Source organism: Excalfactoria chinensis, chromosome 3, assembly GCF_039878825.1.
Source record: "Excalfactoria chinensis isolate bCotChi1 chromosome 3, bCotChi1.hap2, whole genome shotgun sequence".
Classification (NCBI taxonomy): Eukaryota; Metazoa; Chordata; class Aves; order Galliformes; family Phasianidae; genus Excalfactoria; species Excalfactoria chinensis.
The window spans coordinates 42,962,932-42,980,053 of record NC_092827.1 but is presented as its reverse complement, the minus strand read 5'-3'; the positions used below and the strand labels follow the sequence as shown (position 1 = coordinate 42,980,053).

General features: G+C 38.4%; 1 long non-coding RNA gene across 1 annotated transcript; it reads left to right on the top strand.

The window, feature by feature from the left end:
* The first annotated feature begins 1,164 nt into the window (after positions 1–1,164).
* LOC140250667 (uncharacterized) lies at positions 1,165–16,462 on the top strand. Its single transcript, XR_011903231.1, has 3 exons — positions 1,165–1,301; positions 5,975–6,141; positions 16,039–16,462. It is a non-coding gene; the product is annotated as an uncharacterized lncRNA (long non-coding RNA).
* The last annotated feature ends 660 nt before the right edge of the window (positions 16,463–17,122 follow it).

The following is a 17,122-nucleotide window of genomic DNA, read 5'->3' as shown; positions in this document are numbered from 1 at the left end:
AGTAAGAAAGATTCAGGAAAAGCTTATGAGTGGCAAGGAGAAAGCACCTGGAGGACGGTGGGACTTACAAAGACCATAAAGATCAGGTTAAGCAGGTGTCTTCTAGGAGGAAGATAATTACAGCAGAACCTGTTTGGAGCAAGTGGATGATGAAGACAATTTCTCCAAATACCTGGATGAATTGCAAACTGGAGAATTAAGAGGACAGACAATGCTTGGAAGTCCTTTCCCGTAAAACATTGCAAATTACTATATGTGACTTTTTAGCATATTCATAAAGTTTTATTTATATCTCACCAAAGATCACTGAAAAACTCAGACCTACTGGACACTTTGCATGTCCTAGGAAGCAATACCAAATATAATATAACAATTATTGCTATTAACTATATTATTGCTCCACTTACCTTTTTCCCTCTTGGAAGTCATTTATTTGGGTTAGATTATATGCACTGTCAGGCACTATTCATGCTTGCTTGTTTTTTGTTTGTTTGTTTCTTGGTCGGTTGGTATTTTTTATTTGTGCATATAGCAATTTGGAATTATATCATTATGGCTATCACAGCTAGCAAAGCCATTGGGTTTGGAGGAGAAGGCTCAAAGTCTCCGCTTTTCAGTTTATATCTGCCTCTATTAATGCAAAATTGCCTTTATTGTTCAGCGACTGAAGAGATAAAAACAATTCAGAGATGTTCAGTAAATCTGTTTCTATTTTTATTGCTACCTTCTCCTCAATCTATTTTTCCCTGAGCTGATCTAGTACAGAATATGCTACACTTTCTTTTCACCCTTCAGACTGCTCAGCAAATGATTGGTTTTTTTCTGCTCTACAGGATTCCCCACTCAGTGTATAACCCATTAATAAAGTTTTGCAAGAAGCAGGAAAAAAATATCAGCAATTTGCCACATTTAAATCCAGCAGTTCCAACAGAGAAAGGGTTAATAATACCTCCTTGTTTAACGTTTACTTTTTCACACTTGCAGGTCTTTGACTGCAGAACATTATTGCTTCATCCAGAAAATAAACACCCTTGGTGTTTATATAATATTTTATATATTCCCATGTGAAGTGGTATTAAAAGGAAACACTCAACAAGGGCACAAAGGGGTTAATGGCCTTTCTGAAGGAAAGCGTTTATTTGGCCTTTTCCCACAGCATTTGCCAGAAGCGACAAATCTGGAGGAAGGGGCCTTCCTCTGATCCTCACAGTGAAGGAGGGGAAAGAGCAGACAACATTAACCGGGGATGAGGGAGGGTGCTCAGAGAGGAATCCAAATGTCCCTGGTTTAAGCAGCTGCACGTAAGTAAACCTGCTGATATGCCCTCATGGCTTCATCTCTTATGTACACTGCTGATATGAGGCAGTGAGCTATCAAGCCTGCTGGATTAACTGACAGCTGGAAAGTCTTTGTGTTTAACTCCCCTCCACCTGGTTCAAAACATATCTCTGTAAACATGTAATAGTATTTAGTCAGTCTAACCTTTTCTTTCCTTCTCTTTCCTTCTCTTTCCTTCTCTTTCCTTCTCTTTTCTCTTCTCTTTTTCTTCCTGTTCCTTATTTTATCTTCCTTCTCTCACCTTTCCTCTCCTTCCCTTCCCTTCTCACCTCTCTACACCTGCTCCAACACACAGCATAGATGTTCATGTGACTTGCAGCATCTGAGGGGACACCTGGAATTGCTCTCTGCACTGAACAGTGGTTCTCATAGTGTGTACTGTGCAGTATGTGACTAGTGGACTAGCTGCTGTCTCTTCCCTCTCTAGCACCACTGCCAAAGAATCTGTGCATGCAGACTTAAAACTACATGTATGGGCAACTTTTAATGCCCATGCAAATAGATTCTTAATGAGATTTTCCAGAGTACTTTCTCATGACACCCACTGTGCTTTGTGAGATAGGCTTACCGTGCTCCATGCCTTGTAAGGAAGGGTCTCGGAGAGGTATGTGTGTACAGCTCTCACTCTGAACTGAGGAAGTTAAAGGAGGAATTACTTGCCTGCTATTCAATTACACTTCATTATTGTGAAACTCACCCATTACACAGGATCCATTTACAACATCTCCAGTTTTCATCAGACATTTACTCAACTTCATAAATGTTTGACCAGTGAAACAGTCCTTAAAGGGTAAGGAGGGGACCCTATGAAATTAATACCCAGACTTTAAAATCAGCTTACTATAAAGTATTTTTGCAAATACTAAAGGAAATGAAAGAGAGTCTTTGTATACTATGAGATTATATTTCTGCTTTTCATGGTTAAATCCGAAATGACTGGCTCCAAGTAAACATCTGAACTTCATCTGGATTTCTAATAAAAAAAGAAAAAAAAGAGAGAAAGAGAGAGAGATGTGGATTCATTTAGGCGATAAAGAGCAGGCAAATAGTGCTTTTGCTAAAGGTTACAGGTTTGGATTAATGTCTGAATTTGAAATGATCAGTTTTCTCACTGCAAATAATCTCTGGAAAAATTAAGGGTATTTTTCTCTTTATTCTTTCAGGTCAATTTAGTTCTGGTGAAAGCTGCTTGATTGACAACCCTGGAAACCAGCGCTGTGGGCTTACAAGCAGCCTGGGCAGAGGGCTGCAACATGGATGGCAGTAGCACAGCCTTGCATAAATTGCTTGTCCATCTCAAAACAGACTTCATGCATCCAGCTCTGTGGAACATGGCCGAACTACCTAGGCAGACATGGTCTTCTGAGGTCTGAAAGCAACAGTGGCAAAGAACTGTTGAAGAATTTCTAGAAGTCACATGGAAATAATGCTGAAAAATTGGTCCTTCCGAGAATCAGAAGAAAAGAAGAAAACAAAACAAAACAAAACTATACAATTTTTCAAAAGCTTTCCAAATTGCAATTTTTGCAAACTAGTGATGACTTTCAACCCTCTCCACCCACCAGTAATTCCAGTTTTATAGAACAGTGGAGAGAAGGCTAAGGAGAAGCAAAGTTCATTTCTCATTTGCCTCATTAGTGAAAAAATACTCTGGGAGATTTTATTAGCAGCTGTCAGCATTAAAGCTCATGGTGCACAACTCAAAGGTAGATTCATCTCGTCTGAACAAATTTAATTTACAAAGCTGTACTACATCAACACACAAGTAGAAGCGGGCGGTTAACAGCTCCCAGTCTAAGGCATGAAGCCTTCTGAAGAAATACTGCTGATTAAAGCAATGCAGGAAAGGCTTCTTCACCTATCTAAATTTCTATTGCTGTCCCAAAGGTGGAGCAACTTACACCAGCGCTACTACCAGAGGACAGGGCAGTATTAACCAACATGAAAATGCCAAATGCCCCTCTTGGTACAGTCATAACATCTCACCCTAGCTAAGATACTCTTGTCACAGACTGAATGAATTGTTGCAAGGCAGTTCAAGGCCTTAAAATGCTTCATTCTTAAAACACTGCTCAGAGGGCAGAAAAACCCATTCTAACCACCTGGTTTGGGAAGTGAGAGAAAAAGCTGGGGCAGAGACATGCTCCATATTCTCACTTACCTGCACCAAACACCCAGATGTTCTTTCCCCAGAAGTGACACTGTGATGTGAGCAGTTCTTGTAACACCCTGTGCCCCCATTCATGATTTGGGTTATGTTTTATCGCTGAGCTAAATGACCTGTGTGCCTAAGGCCTATGAGCATGTGATTACAATAGCAATAAAACTGAGTATATCACTTCAAAAATTGTGTGTGAATACACGCACATGAAAATATGTATTTTAAATGCATTGTTGCATTGCAGCCAAATTCTCAGCACTTCTCAGGTCTGCTCTTGATAGAGCAATGAATTCACAGCATTGTGAATCAAGCTGCTGTCACTAGGTTTTAAAATTAGAACAGTGCCTCCCACTCTCCAGTTTTTTTACACCTGTTCATGTGCTTTTAAACAAAACAATATTCAGTTGTTCCATCTTTCCCCCAGTGCATCAGTGATGTTCAGAGATGTATAAAAAACAAAAACAAACAAACAACAACAACAAAAAAAAACAACACGTCTCTCTCACTGCAATAGGCCACCAAATAAAATGGAAGGAAAAATCATTCCAAGGCAAATTAGATGACCATAGAGCTAAACATACAATTTCATTTTCACATTACCTCACATTTAAAAACAATAAATGGGAGCAAATCTTCAAAACAGGATTGTTTCAAATTGGAAGTGTTTTCTTCAAAGGATTTCAAAATAAATATTTTCAAGCACTTTTTTCTTCCAAATCAGTCACCGAGTTCTAGCTAAATACATAAACACGCTGAGAAGTATTCTCAGTTCCACTCTTTGTTTGTCCACTCACATTAACAATTATCTTACATTCTTTTTCAGTGTTGTCCTCGATAGATAAAGTACAAAGTACTGTGCTCTGGCCCCATCAATGACTATTTTTATACTTATGCTTTTCAGAAACTACAAGTCAGTAATGACAAGATTATCTGGTAAGGAAAGTGGAGACTGATTAAATTCTGTCCCAATTAAGTCAGTGTTGACGTCTTCATTAACTTCAACAGACTTAGAATTTCACAGATGACATTGCTCTCATTTCTCATGCATCAATATATGCTTTTATCATTGGCTCTCTTTTCATCTGTTTTATATTTAAGTTGTTCACTACATTTATGTTTCAGCTTTTTGCTTAGAGATGGGTTGTGTGCCAATAGTGTCTTCAGAGTCCTCTCCAAAGCACAGTAGGACAGTACACATCTGCAGGTTGAATTCTCATTGGATTGACTAAATGCAATTCAGAATGAGAAACTGTTTCAGATTGTTCCTGTTCAGCACCTGGTGTTAAGGGCGCTAGCCCTGATCAGGACTTGATTACCACACAAGAGAACATTTGTGATAATCTGAACAGAAGAAACCAACACATTACAACACATTACATTTCATTTCATTTCATCCAAATGCCCCACAAAGCAGATTCTTTGCAGTCTGCTGCCAGATGTAACTATGAATGACCTGAGTGTTTTACAGTGATGTGTTTTACAATAATGGGTCATCACTAGAATTTTCCTATTAACACTGTCCTATGATAAAATCAATTATTTTCATCATCAGATCAAGCAAGCAAAGGGAAGGAACAGTTCTAGATCAACTAATACTTGTGCCTCTTGCATTTGTTTTACTTGCTGTTCCTTTACGTGCCTCTTTTGCAATACTTGTAACTGTCAACCATCACTAGGAGCCTGCTAAACAGATTTTTTTTCCTCTATAATATTGAACATTGCTGTAAAATAGCCTCCAATTCAGTGTGATCTCCAGCAGCACCTCAGCTCTGGCAGCTAGCAAGGCCCAGCTGATGGGCTTTTAGTTTCAGTGCAGGCAGCTGGGAGAGTGAGGGATCATCAAGTCTGATTTCAGAAATTATGCCCTATTCCTTTTAAAGCAAACTGAATCAGTAGTTTCAGCCATCCTTTCAGGCCTGTCCATCTGAGATTTAAATGGTTCTCCAAGGAGTAGGGTGAATTTACCACTCAGCATGATGACAGATTCACATCTGGCAAACTTCGCTGTGGCTCGGTAGAGAGAAGCTTAATTAGTAGCAGTAGCAGGTCACTATACTTTGATCAGGAGCAAATCTTAGAGAATTACTTCACTGGTTTCAGTGGGATGACTTGCTCCGATGAGGTGAAAAGGATTTGGCCCTGGAATTGTAAAACAGACTTGGATTGACAGCCATTTCTGTGTTTGCTTTCTGCCCTAATGAAAGCTAAATGATACTTTAATGAGGTCACAAAGGGGTAGGTCCAGAGGGACTGGCTTGTAGACAGTCGGTACAGATTATCCATAAGATATCTAAATATCTGCCATATATTATGCAAGCAACAATGAATTTTGGCTCCACATGCATTTCCATAGGAGATACTGTCAGTTTTCAAAATCCAGGAGGGAAAACACTTATCTTCCATTACCAGCTATCCACGCTTATGCCCATCTTGTTGTAAAAGGACCGGTATAATAACCTGATACTTATTTTCCAGGGCCAGAGTATGATGGAATAGTCAGACTTAAAGTGTGAGATGGGAAGGTCAGGAATCCTCAGCAAGGACAATGAGGAAGCAGGGGCCTGCCTCAGCATGAGGCAGACTGCAGAATTTGGGGTAGCACAAGGAAACTGAAAGGCAGCTGGATCAAGCCCTGATACAAGGTAATTTGCTGATGATTTCTTCAGGAGCATCTCCTAAGGGATAACATATTTGTAATCAGACATCATCAGAAAAGAGGAATTTGGAAGCCATCTGCTTCGATGGAGTAATGATTCAGTGTTTAAAAAAAAAAAAAAAAAAAAAAAAAAGCCATGCAGGTAGCAAAATCACTGCTTCTTACTCAGCTTGGCATTGCTATGTGCTGTTCTTTGCTGTTCTTTAGGTTCTGTCACAGAAAAGAAAACCCGTTATCTCAGCTTCACATCACCTCGTCTCCTCTGACAATATGATACCACCTTTAAATGTATAACAAAAGCAAACCTCACCTAGATTCCACTTCTGCCCTGACATGAGCTTCCACCTTGCTTTTACTCACTCATACAAGTGAACTAACAAGACAGGACCTGTGACTCAGCAGACAAAAAGGTCTGAAAGATCAATAATGAACAAGATTTGAAGCCAAGGATTTTGCACAGCATGCTGGATTTGAGGTCAACCAATGCCTTTTTTCCCCTACCAAGCTAGGTCAGTATAAGTGCTATCTGAAATGGCAAGCATTTTTTCCATAATCAGCCAACTTTGGGACATTAAAACTCCCTCAGTTCTGCCTGACATCCAAACCTGAGCTGTAATTTCCCTTGCCTTTGTACTCAGATATTTTCTTCAGGTCCTACACTTCACATCAAGCACAATGTTCAAATCCTCCTGCAAACTTCTTCCCTCTTTCCAGTCATTTAATAACATTGAGTTTACCACTGCTGGTTACTTTCAATACCTAACAAAGAAATCACTTTTTCTGCCTACTCATTCTTCCATCAGTCAGCTGCCTCTTCCTTTCCATTATACTGCTCACTTCAATCTCTAATTTGTCTCCATACATTTCTTATAGGTAGGTGCTTTCTGACACAACTCTGTGTGCAATAATATTCTTGTAGGTAAAATACTTCTTTTCCTATTGAATTTTTTTTATTCCTTCAAGTCAAAACAGACATTGATTTCATATTTTAGCAGATTTTTTCAATAGTTAAAGAAAAAATATGAAGTGAAAAATGCCCACTTAAAAACTATTGCAGGTGTGTTGAATAATACATCTCGTCTTTTCCCTGAGTTTCACATACAGAGTGGTGGGGCGGCAAGGGGGGTGTGTGTGAAAGTGTGTTCAGGACAAAGAAAGAAAATAGCTTAAATAGATTACAATGCAAGATAAAGTGAAGTGAAAATACCTGTTTTTTCTCCCACTCTCTCAGGTTTTTTTTTGCTAGTTTGTTTTTTCTTTTGTTTCGTTTTTGTAGTGAAAAAAGGTTTCTGAAATGAGTGTATTGTTGACAAAAGGAAGTACATTTTCTAAAACTATTTCAGACATTACGAGAAATGAACTCTTTCATTCTGTGGTGTCTCAGACTAGATAATAATCCACACCTTTTTAATAAAGGAAAAGATATTTGAGGTCGCTAAGAGACAGCTATCCCCACCTCTCTGCTCAGATTTGCTAAGGGCAGGCAATGGGGCAATAGTCCCTATGTTCCCATCTCCAAGGGCTGTTCATTTCTTCACAGACACAAATAACTAAACAGATCTTTCTGTTCACTTGTATATGTTGCTCCTCTGTTCCAAATCACCTCTTTATGGTAGCTGTTGAGCTTCTTGCATGTGACTCAACAATGTTTAACAACACCAGTGTTGTTTGAAGTTAGATTAAGTTGAGTGGAAAAGCAACTCTCTCAGGCTTCACAGAAATTACACCAATGAGGCTCAGGAAATGCACACTGGCAAAGAGTAGGATCTTCTGTTGACCACAGATTTCATCAAGCTCATTGTTCAAACTGAAACTCACTGACAAAATGGTTTGAGGAAATTTGGGTACAGATGTTAGTTTGCCTTGCAGTCTACTGTCCCACTACTGAAAACAGAAAGGAATAAAAAATGCAGAACATACACATTCACACTTCATTCTTCTCCCAAAGTCTCACCGTCATATTAGTTTTCATTGTAAAAGCAAATCAAAAATTGTAAACCAAAATGCAATGTTCATTCTGTACTATGCCCTTGAATTACTAGGACAGATTACGTCTAACTGGCTTCAGCTCTCCTCTGAAAAACTCAAATCCAGGAGAAATCACATCCATCCGAGTCCACGCTACAGTTTTATTTAAGAAAGCTTTTTAATTAGTTGAGTTAGCATTTGAAATTTCTACTCACTGAATGGCAAGAACATATTTTATGATCACACCTGCATACGTTGTGGTCAAGGATGGGCAGTGGTTAGTCAACCTATGCCCACTAAATATCAGCTTATACAAAATGAAAACATCTGTTTTTTGTTTACACATTTCACTGTTAACAGAGATACTGCAAAATGGCTGGTCTACTTATATATAAGATATCATGTTGTGACCATTACTAATAAAATAGGCAACCACGTACTCTTTACAATCCACAACTACAGGAAAAAAATTAATGAGCAGATAACTAGTTTGAATTTAGATCAAAAATACCAAGTTTTTTTTGCTGCCTTCTTTCTGTCTGTGTACTTTACTTTGATTACATTCACTCTGATATATTCCAGATAATCTTTGTGCTTGCAATTGAATGGAATGCAAAGTAACAAATACTACTAGAGGTTGTTTATTTTTTTTCTGGGCGTCACACAGCAAATACTGTATATTTGGTTTTAGAAACAATTTCACTGATGTGATGTGTGATAGGAAATCATGCTCACAAATGCATATGCTAAGATTTGCAATGCTTCCATGAATAAAACTATCCAGTTTGTCTCCACAGTCTAGCTGCCGTTAAAACAAACACTTCAGTGAACTGAACATCTCTCCATAGGATCAGTTCTCTGAAGTGGCAAGGGCTTTGGCCATTGCTTTGCAGAAACTGAAATAAGCTAATATATCCCATGTGTTCTCAAACTGTGAATGAATGATGGGAATCACTCAGTGAAAACATGAACCTAGAAAAGTTTTCCTTACATGTGCTGCCATTGTGTCTCCTTCCAATCTAGACAGAATCAGAAGTCTGGGGAACGAATTTTGAAGGTAGATTCTGCTTTATTCCCTTGTAAGGAGTATTTTAGCGTATTATACAAAGTTTTACTAAGGTCAAATATTTCTGCATAGCAGGAATTGAGTTTGACTGATAGAGGATTTTTGTTTCTTTTTTCTTAATTCCCATAAGAAAGCTACAGATCCGAGTACCGTGAAAATCACATATAGTAAATGCTTGCTGACATGCCAAAAGAAATGATGATTAGGAGATTATCACTGCAGTTGAATCACGAGTGTAGATTTCACTACAAAGATATGAATTTGCTAAAACTGAGCCAGAAGGAGAGTTGATTCAGTCCTGCGAGGAAAGGAATTTCTCCCCCAGTACCTGGGCCAAGTTCAGGCATGGCAGAAAGCTGCTGAGGGCAATGGAACGCCTACCATTTCTTTCCACCAATGACTAAGGCCTGAGGAGCCAGTCTAGCTGTCTCAGTACCTTCCACACACTGCTCCGCAAGGCATAAAACAGTGTGGAGCAAAAAGGGAGAGAAAAGAAGCCCTTCAGCCCTGGAGCTGACAAGACCTCTGGTTCGCCCCATTACATCTTGGAGAAACTCAGAACCTCATCTGTGTCAGGTGATGACAGTACCCAACAGCCATGATAATGGCTGGCCCTTCAGAGCCATTTCAGCAGGGCTGAGGAAGTACTAATGCCCCAAACAATACAGATCTGTAGCCACTCCTCGCGTGACATCCATGTCAAGACAGCTCAGCTTTCCACTGGGAATAAATAATGTGTAGCAGTTCTCCACGGCAAGCAGCCAGCCTCTGTCTTGGGAAAAGTCATATGTCTTCAAGGTCTCATATCCCATCAGGCACTAAGGTTAGAAACACTAACTAGCAGCAGGGTGACAACAATCAGAATAGCTTAGTTAATTAAAGGGCTTTGGAGAAAGACTATCCAGCAGCTCATCCTATTGGAGATGGGATATTTCTTTCAGGATGAAATAGGTAATTTTGAAAACAGTTTTGTAAATACAGAGGGTAACATCTTGTTCACAGTAAAACCAACTCAGCCTACTCAGCAGCATAAGATTTAAGAACTGGTTTTGTGATGTCTTTTGTTGGTGAGACATCACAACCCTGATACCCCAAGAGTCAGATGTAGTCCTGGCTACCATTTCCATGGTTTCCAGTGCAGTACTTCTGAACAGGTCTCTGCCACAGTCCTCAGTATATACATGTCCAATGTCTTAAACAAAAAGCTGCACAACCCTCATACTCAAACCTGAAAATATGAGAGCTGATTTTATCATCTAAAAAAAATGTCCTTTTGCACTGTCCCGAAGCGCACACCAAATCATTATTTATCTCCAGAAATGCACCTCTAGGAGCATACAGAATTTTTAGTGAATGCTCAAGGAATACAAGTAAATGTATAAAAGTACACTTAAATAAATATGCATTAAGAAAGATCTCTTCATGGGGTATCATTACTTACTTTAAATTCTGTAATGGTAAACAATTTAAAAACTCAGCACTGCAGCTTGGGGAAGTCCACAGTGAATCATACCTGACATTTTATCTCTTTTTGCATATAGCTTTTCCACAAAGATCTCCAGTTTCTCTTGTGTATTCATTACTTCAGATCATTTATTTTGTACCTTATACCTGATGCTATGAAAATCCGCTTCATTGTCTGGCTGTAATTATCTGTGTTCTCTTGTTCTATGAAAAACACATTTATTCTTAGGTTTTGGGAAACACTGGATTTAATAAGTACACTCTTTTTCTCTAAGTCACATTAGTCACATTATCCCTATGATCACAGAAGCATAAAACTGGCTTTCTATGATTATTCATGTTCATTAAATTCAGTCACAAAATGCTCGAAAGAAGTGAATACTAAAAAGTCCCTACAAGCTCTCATTTATGCTCAAGCAAACATTGACAGAATTGCTTTGTGCAACAACTTCCATCCTATGTATGAATATAAATTACTAAAATTTAATACATTTTAATTGGGTATACTTTTGACCATGACAATGCCTTATTTTATTTATCTGAATCTGTAAAATAAGGGTTTGTATGAGCAGATATTGGTTCTGTGTACACAAAATTCTCTTGCATGTGTTGCAAAAGCAGACAGAAAACATTAACGTGTGGTAATAAACAGAAGTAAGAATTTCCAAGTCTTTTTTTGAATTTCCTTTTTGATTACTGAATCTTTATATAGATACCATTGCCTCCAAAAGATTGTGTTGCATGTCACATTGTCATTCATTAGCATGAAAATCTTTGGGCTCCAGAACCTTTGTTTGGAGGGGTGAAAGAATACAGTACTGATTGTACAATACTTTGCTAAATCTTGATATATGTGTCAGAAATGTGCTGTTTTGCAATTGTTGTTAATTCATTACCTAGTGGAGAAAAAAAAAGAAGAAAAGAAAAAAGAAAGAAAAAAGAAATCTGCCTCTCCAGCAAAGCACCAAAAGGAAAAATCAAATACTTGGCTTATAAAACAGCATCACTTATTGATTCCTCTCTGACTTGGCTTGTACTTATTTACTGTTCTGCATTCAGGCCTAATTGCCTACATACAGTAAATATGCTTATAAAAAAGGAAGGCTATAGATTTGTCTTGTCATTTGATTGCATTAACTGCACATTAATAGATGAAGAGCAAAATTTCCCCCACATATGAAGCAACAAACAATTGTGAGCTGCCTCTGGGCTTGGTGACCTAGAAACCAGTAATAAGGCTCATAAAAAGCAGATGCTGAAGAACAGCATCAGGGACAGCCTCAGTAAGCAGATGATAAATCATTTGAAAAGGCTATAAGATTTGTTTCTGAAATAATTTTAAAAAAAAAAAAGCAAATTATTTTCTAGTTCTATTTTTTTCTGTCACTTTTGGTTCTTTGATGTTTAACAGAGACCCAATTCCAAGCACAACACACTGAATGTCACATTTTCATTACAGTATTAGGCATTTTGCACCCGTTCTCCCATCTCCTCTTCTTTCACACTACTAGAAATGGCAGTTGTTAATGCCCCAAATGCATGAGAAAATCAAGATTCTGGAAGCACACAGAATACCAGTCTGTTTTGATTCAAGATACCGTAAACGGTTCACAAGGCAGTGATCAATCAGTGAAAGTGCCAGTAGTGGAAATAGACGCATTCCTGTCAAAGTTCAGAGAAAGTAAGTCTCTGGGTCAATTAAAAATACAGTGTCCATATCACAAGCTATAATGACCAAACATTAATGAACCTGAACAGTGCTAAAACAGAAAAACAGTAGCATTTTGCATTGTAATTGAGTAAGAAGAATCCTCTGCGAACACACATCAAGTCTGAGCTCAATCTGAAGTTGTGGGGTGGTTAAATCCTTGACAAAGGTTTATTTAAAGGTTGATTTGCCTTTTTTGCAGGTGGGAATTGTTCTGAGATTTCAAAATTTAACATAATTTTAGATGACAGGCCAAGAAAGAATGAGGTAATTGCACTAAGTCAATACATTGTGTGGGTACTGCATGCTAATAAATTATCTCTTTATAGTTAATTGCTTATGCCTATTATGCACAGGTTATTATTAGTGCTGTTGAATTCCAAAACATAATAGCTAACTGGCAGTACACAGAATTGATGTGGTGTAGAGAACAACATTACTTCTCAAAGAGAAAAGCTAGCTGGACACAATTCATACTTTTATGGATGTTCCATATGTGGTGGCAGAGATGACGCTTGTTAGAAGAAACCCCAGGCACAGATCAAGACCCTATTGTGCTGAGTGCTGCACAAGCACAGAATAAAGCACAATAAGGCATTCACACAGGAGGTGAAACACAGCAAAAACAGTTTCTTATCAGGTCTTAGCCATGCACATGTGTCTTCACAGCTGTGAATGTGAAAAAATAAATAAATATACAGGCAAGAGATATCCAAGTATTTGGTTGTTTCAGATGTAACAGCTTAACAAGCCAATTAGATAGGAACAAACCTCAGGTTTCTGGCACTTTCTCAGTATGATTCACATTTCTCACCAGCATGTGCTGCCCTTAGCCTGAAAGAACCTAGCACAGTTAGGCCATTTTTAAATGCCTGCCTTCATGGCTTTTTCCTGTGTGCTTTGTTCCTGCCTTGCACAGAACAACCTTTGCACTGCGGGAGGTAAGCAGATAAAGGCTGCAGCAAGGTACAGATAAAGACTCCAGCTGTCCCTGGAGATTTGTTTTCCTCCTCTCAAGCACCTTCATCTGAGAAGGTCTCATCAATAGAAACAATCAGCCCTTGCCACCATTCCCTGCCATTCTTGCGAATCACATCTTAATCTGCCTAATTGCCACACCTTCATTTCCTGGAGTTTTTTAAGGTAGGCACTGTTGTCTGTGAGCAACAGAGGGAATATCACAATCTGAATAGAAGTTCAACCTTGCCATGCTTCAGCCATCCCTAATTTAAAATAAAGAAATAATGCAAGCAAGAGAAAACAAGCGGCACATACATTTTTTTGCTCACAGAGATTATTTGGATCTAATTGTTCAGTGATGCAGATTGTAGTGTGGCTAAAAAGGAATAACAGTAAAGATCAGTCTGCCTTTCCCAGCCAGCACAGGCAAGAAGCAGAGCTCTGGAAAGAAACCCAGCAGTTCTCAACTGACATATCAACTTTGTAATGGTGCAAGTAAGAGAGGGGAAAGGAGGCAGAGCTGGGAGAAGGGTCCCTTCACTTCCTTCTGCATCTTCTGGCTTCTGCAACGCTGCTGCTTACATTCCATGGGAGAGTTTGCCATATGTCATTTGTGTCTTGACCAAAATCAGCAAGTGCTCAGTGTCTTCAGAAGCAGATTGTTTTAGATATTTCAGCTTGTTTTGCAGACAAAAGAATCAAAACCATTTGAAAGGAGGTCAATAGGAGTTAAGTATATAATCCGTTTAGGATTTAGTAAATCCTACAAAGACCTTTTCACATTTCTAGGTACCTAAGTACCTCTGCAAACTGGCCTCTACGAATTTCTGAAGTTTGAATGCTGACAAGAATTAGACCAACGATTGGTCCACATTTGACACACAATTCCTAAGACTGCAGAAAGTGCCCCAGTGGCCTGGGGTGTGCACTGGGATGTCGTTGGAAAAGCCAGAGAGAGGGAAAGAAAGAGAATATGATGCTCTTAAGAAAGAAGCTGAACATGTCAGATAGTACTGGCTACAGCAGCACATCATTAAAGTAAATGAAAGAAGTATTTTGTGACACATACTTGAGAAATAAGAGGCTGTCATCAGTTTTATTGAAACGAAAGCATCCTTGAATCTTTTCATAAGTAAGATATAGTATTTGTATTTAATGTATTTGACTAAATTAAACATCTGGTCAAAATAATAACAATTTGCTACAGAAGAATCATCAATGCACGCTGTTGGCAGTTGTTAAGTACAGATGGCACAATCGTAATAGCTATGACAGCATGACAGTAAGTTATGACAGTAGCTTAGCAGTTATGACAGCACAACTAGGCAAGCATTTAATCACATTAAAGGAAATATAGGATGAAAAAAGTAGTGATTCTAGGTCAAAATGAAAACATTTCCATGTGTTTTCTAAAAATTCAAGATACCTATACCTGAAAAGTTAGTCAGTATAAAGAGATTATTCTACTTCTGAGTCAGTAGTGCTGTGAGACAAATGAAATAATTCCCCATGAACCAAAGCAGAAGAGTAATAAAAACTCTTTTTCCATTTACACTGAAAGAGATTTCATCTCTTTCATTTAGGCCAAAAAAGATTAGCACCAAGTTGCTAGTTCTAGATATTCAACTTTCATGCAGAAATAGGAAATGTTTAGGTGAGCATACAGCAAGCTCTTTCTTTACTTTTATGGGCAGAGACCCTTACAGCAAAGGATCTGAAGCAGAGTTAAACAAGATCTGGATCCTCCCGTTGTGCAACTCCTCCCACTGGCCAAGAGCACTGTCCTTGTGCTTGTCAGATACCTCCAGTCCCCTCATATGGCCCATGTTTTGCCAGAAAATAGAAAAATAAATGCTCTATTAAGTTCTCCTGGGATGAAATCTGAAGGGAACCACAAAGCCTGGGCTGGTGAGAAACATTATTAACCTGGTGCAGATATACGCGCAGTCAGTTAGCAATTCAAGATGTCCTGGCCTGACAACTGTCCTTGCCTCTGATGTGCTGTTCATCATATGTGAGCAACATATGAGTCATTTCAGTACCTTCAGCTGCAGGTTACAGAATAGTGTGTAATGTTTTCTTCTGGGGTGGGATTAAAATGTACAAATTCTGTTGACCCTGCCACATAGATAGTGGAACGTCAATCAGAAAATGAAAATATCAATAAAGTGGGCATTCTCACTGACCATTGAAATGGCCTTGAAAATTGATTCATATTGTATTTCAGCCTCCACCCCATAGGCAGCAAAAAAAAAAAACAAACCCAAACTTGTTTCTGTCACTAAAAACTACTTTCAATGTTGTATATTTAATGCACACATTAAAAGTTTATTTTGTTGCTTGCACACTGATAAAGGCACGTAATTCAACATTCACTGGACTTGTTTGTAAAATAAAAGACAACCCAGACATCTTAAACAGGCTAGAGAGAAATCATTGATTTTCAGCAGCAACTCCACGGTATCTTACCAAATTAGCAAAGCTACCCTTAACAATATATCATTCTTTGCAGTATTCTGTCTGGAAAATCAAACCCATCTTTTAGCTGGTCTCAGAGTACTCCTTAACTAACCTGAGATATGCTTGGGTCAAAAAGAGAAAATAAGGGAAAATCTAATATGAACAGAAACCCGTAATTACTGTGGTTCTTTTATTCTTTTTTGCATGCTAAAACTTAATAGAAGTCTGCAGTCTGTCTGACTTTCCATGTTTTCCAGAGATACAGTCACCTATCCTCAAATACTGCAATGAAATGAAAACAAGGGGAGCACGTATAAATGACCACTCATGTCAGGTAAAACACCTCATGTCTTTGGCAATACTGAAGGCTCCAGGATTTGTTGTGGACCCAGCAGCTTCACCATTTGCTAGCTATGAGAACAGGATTTTCTCCTTGATTACAGTCAGCTCCTGATTTGGCCCAAATGTTGGCTTCTGACTCCTTCTCAGTGGTTTATGCTGGCCTGCAGATAATCACAGTCCAGTGTTCGTGAGGTATGAAAATTCTACACAGGCATCATTTTGACTGCAGGCTGCTGTGATTGTACTTCACTTGAATAGTACCAAAGTAGTTAACAGCTGCTTGAGCTTTGGAATTGGCAACCCTTGAAAAAATGCTCTGTAAGCAGATAAAGGAAATATGTATCCCAACACTGGTGAAATTGTGCTTTTTCCATGCATGTTATATTTACAGTCCAGTCAGAAGGACTGCTGTCAAGCAGTACTCATTCATTCAAAAATAAGATCAGCACAATAATTAAGGCCTACAGCTCACATGCCATACAGAGACAGGTCCTGATAGAGTGGAAGGGCTTTATTGTCAACAAAGGAAATGGGCAAAAACATTACTTTAGCCTCTAATCAGATATACTTGCTAGTAATAAGTTTTGAAAATATACTATTTTAAAAGCTTTCCAGAAGGTGAGCTGCCCTGCAGCTAAATTAACTACCCCCCTGTGTCCTTTCACAGAATTTCTAGTAAAGTTGATCATCATTCAGTGCTTACATCATTGGTGACTTTCATGTGATATGTTTGCATTTTTCCTAATGTATCAATAAACATATAAATTAATACTCATACAAATGCTATGATGGGAAGTGAGAGACTGTTTATACTGTATTTCTATTTCAGCTCAACTAAATTCCTGACATTGTTCAAAACAGAAAAGAAATCCATGCCTTTTAGTATCTGGATTTTAGAAATGCTTTGAGTAAATGCATAGTGTGATCTTGAGCATTATAGTCACATAGTTAACTGTTGTTTGACATTTTTGCAAAATAATTATTCATTTTGACATTGAA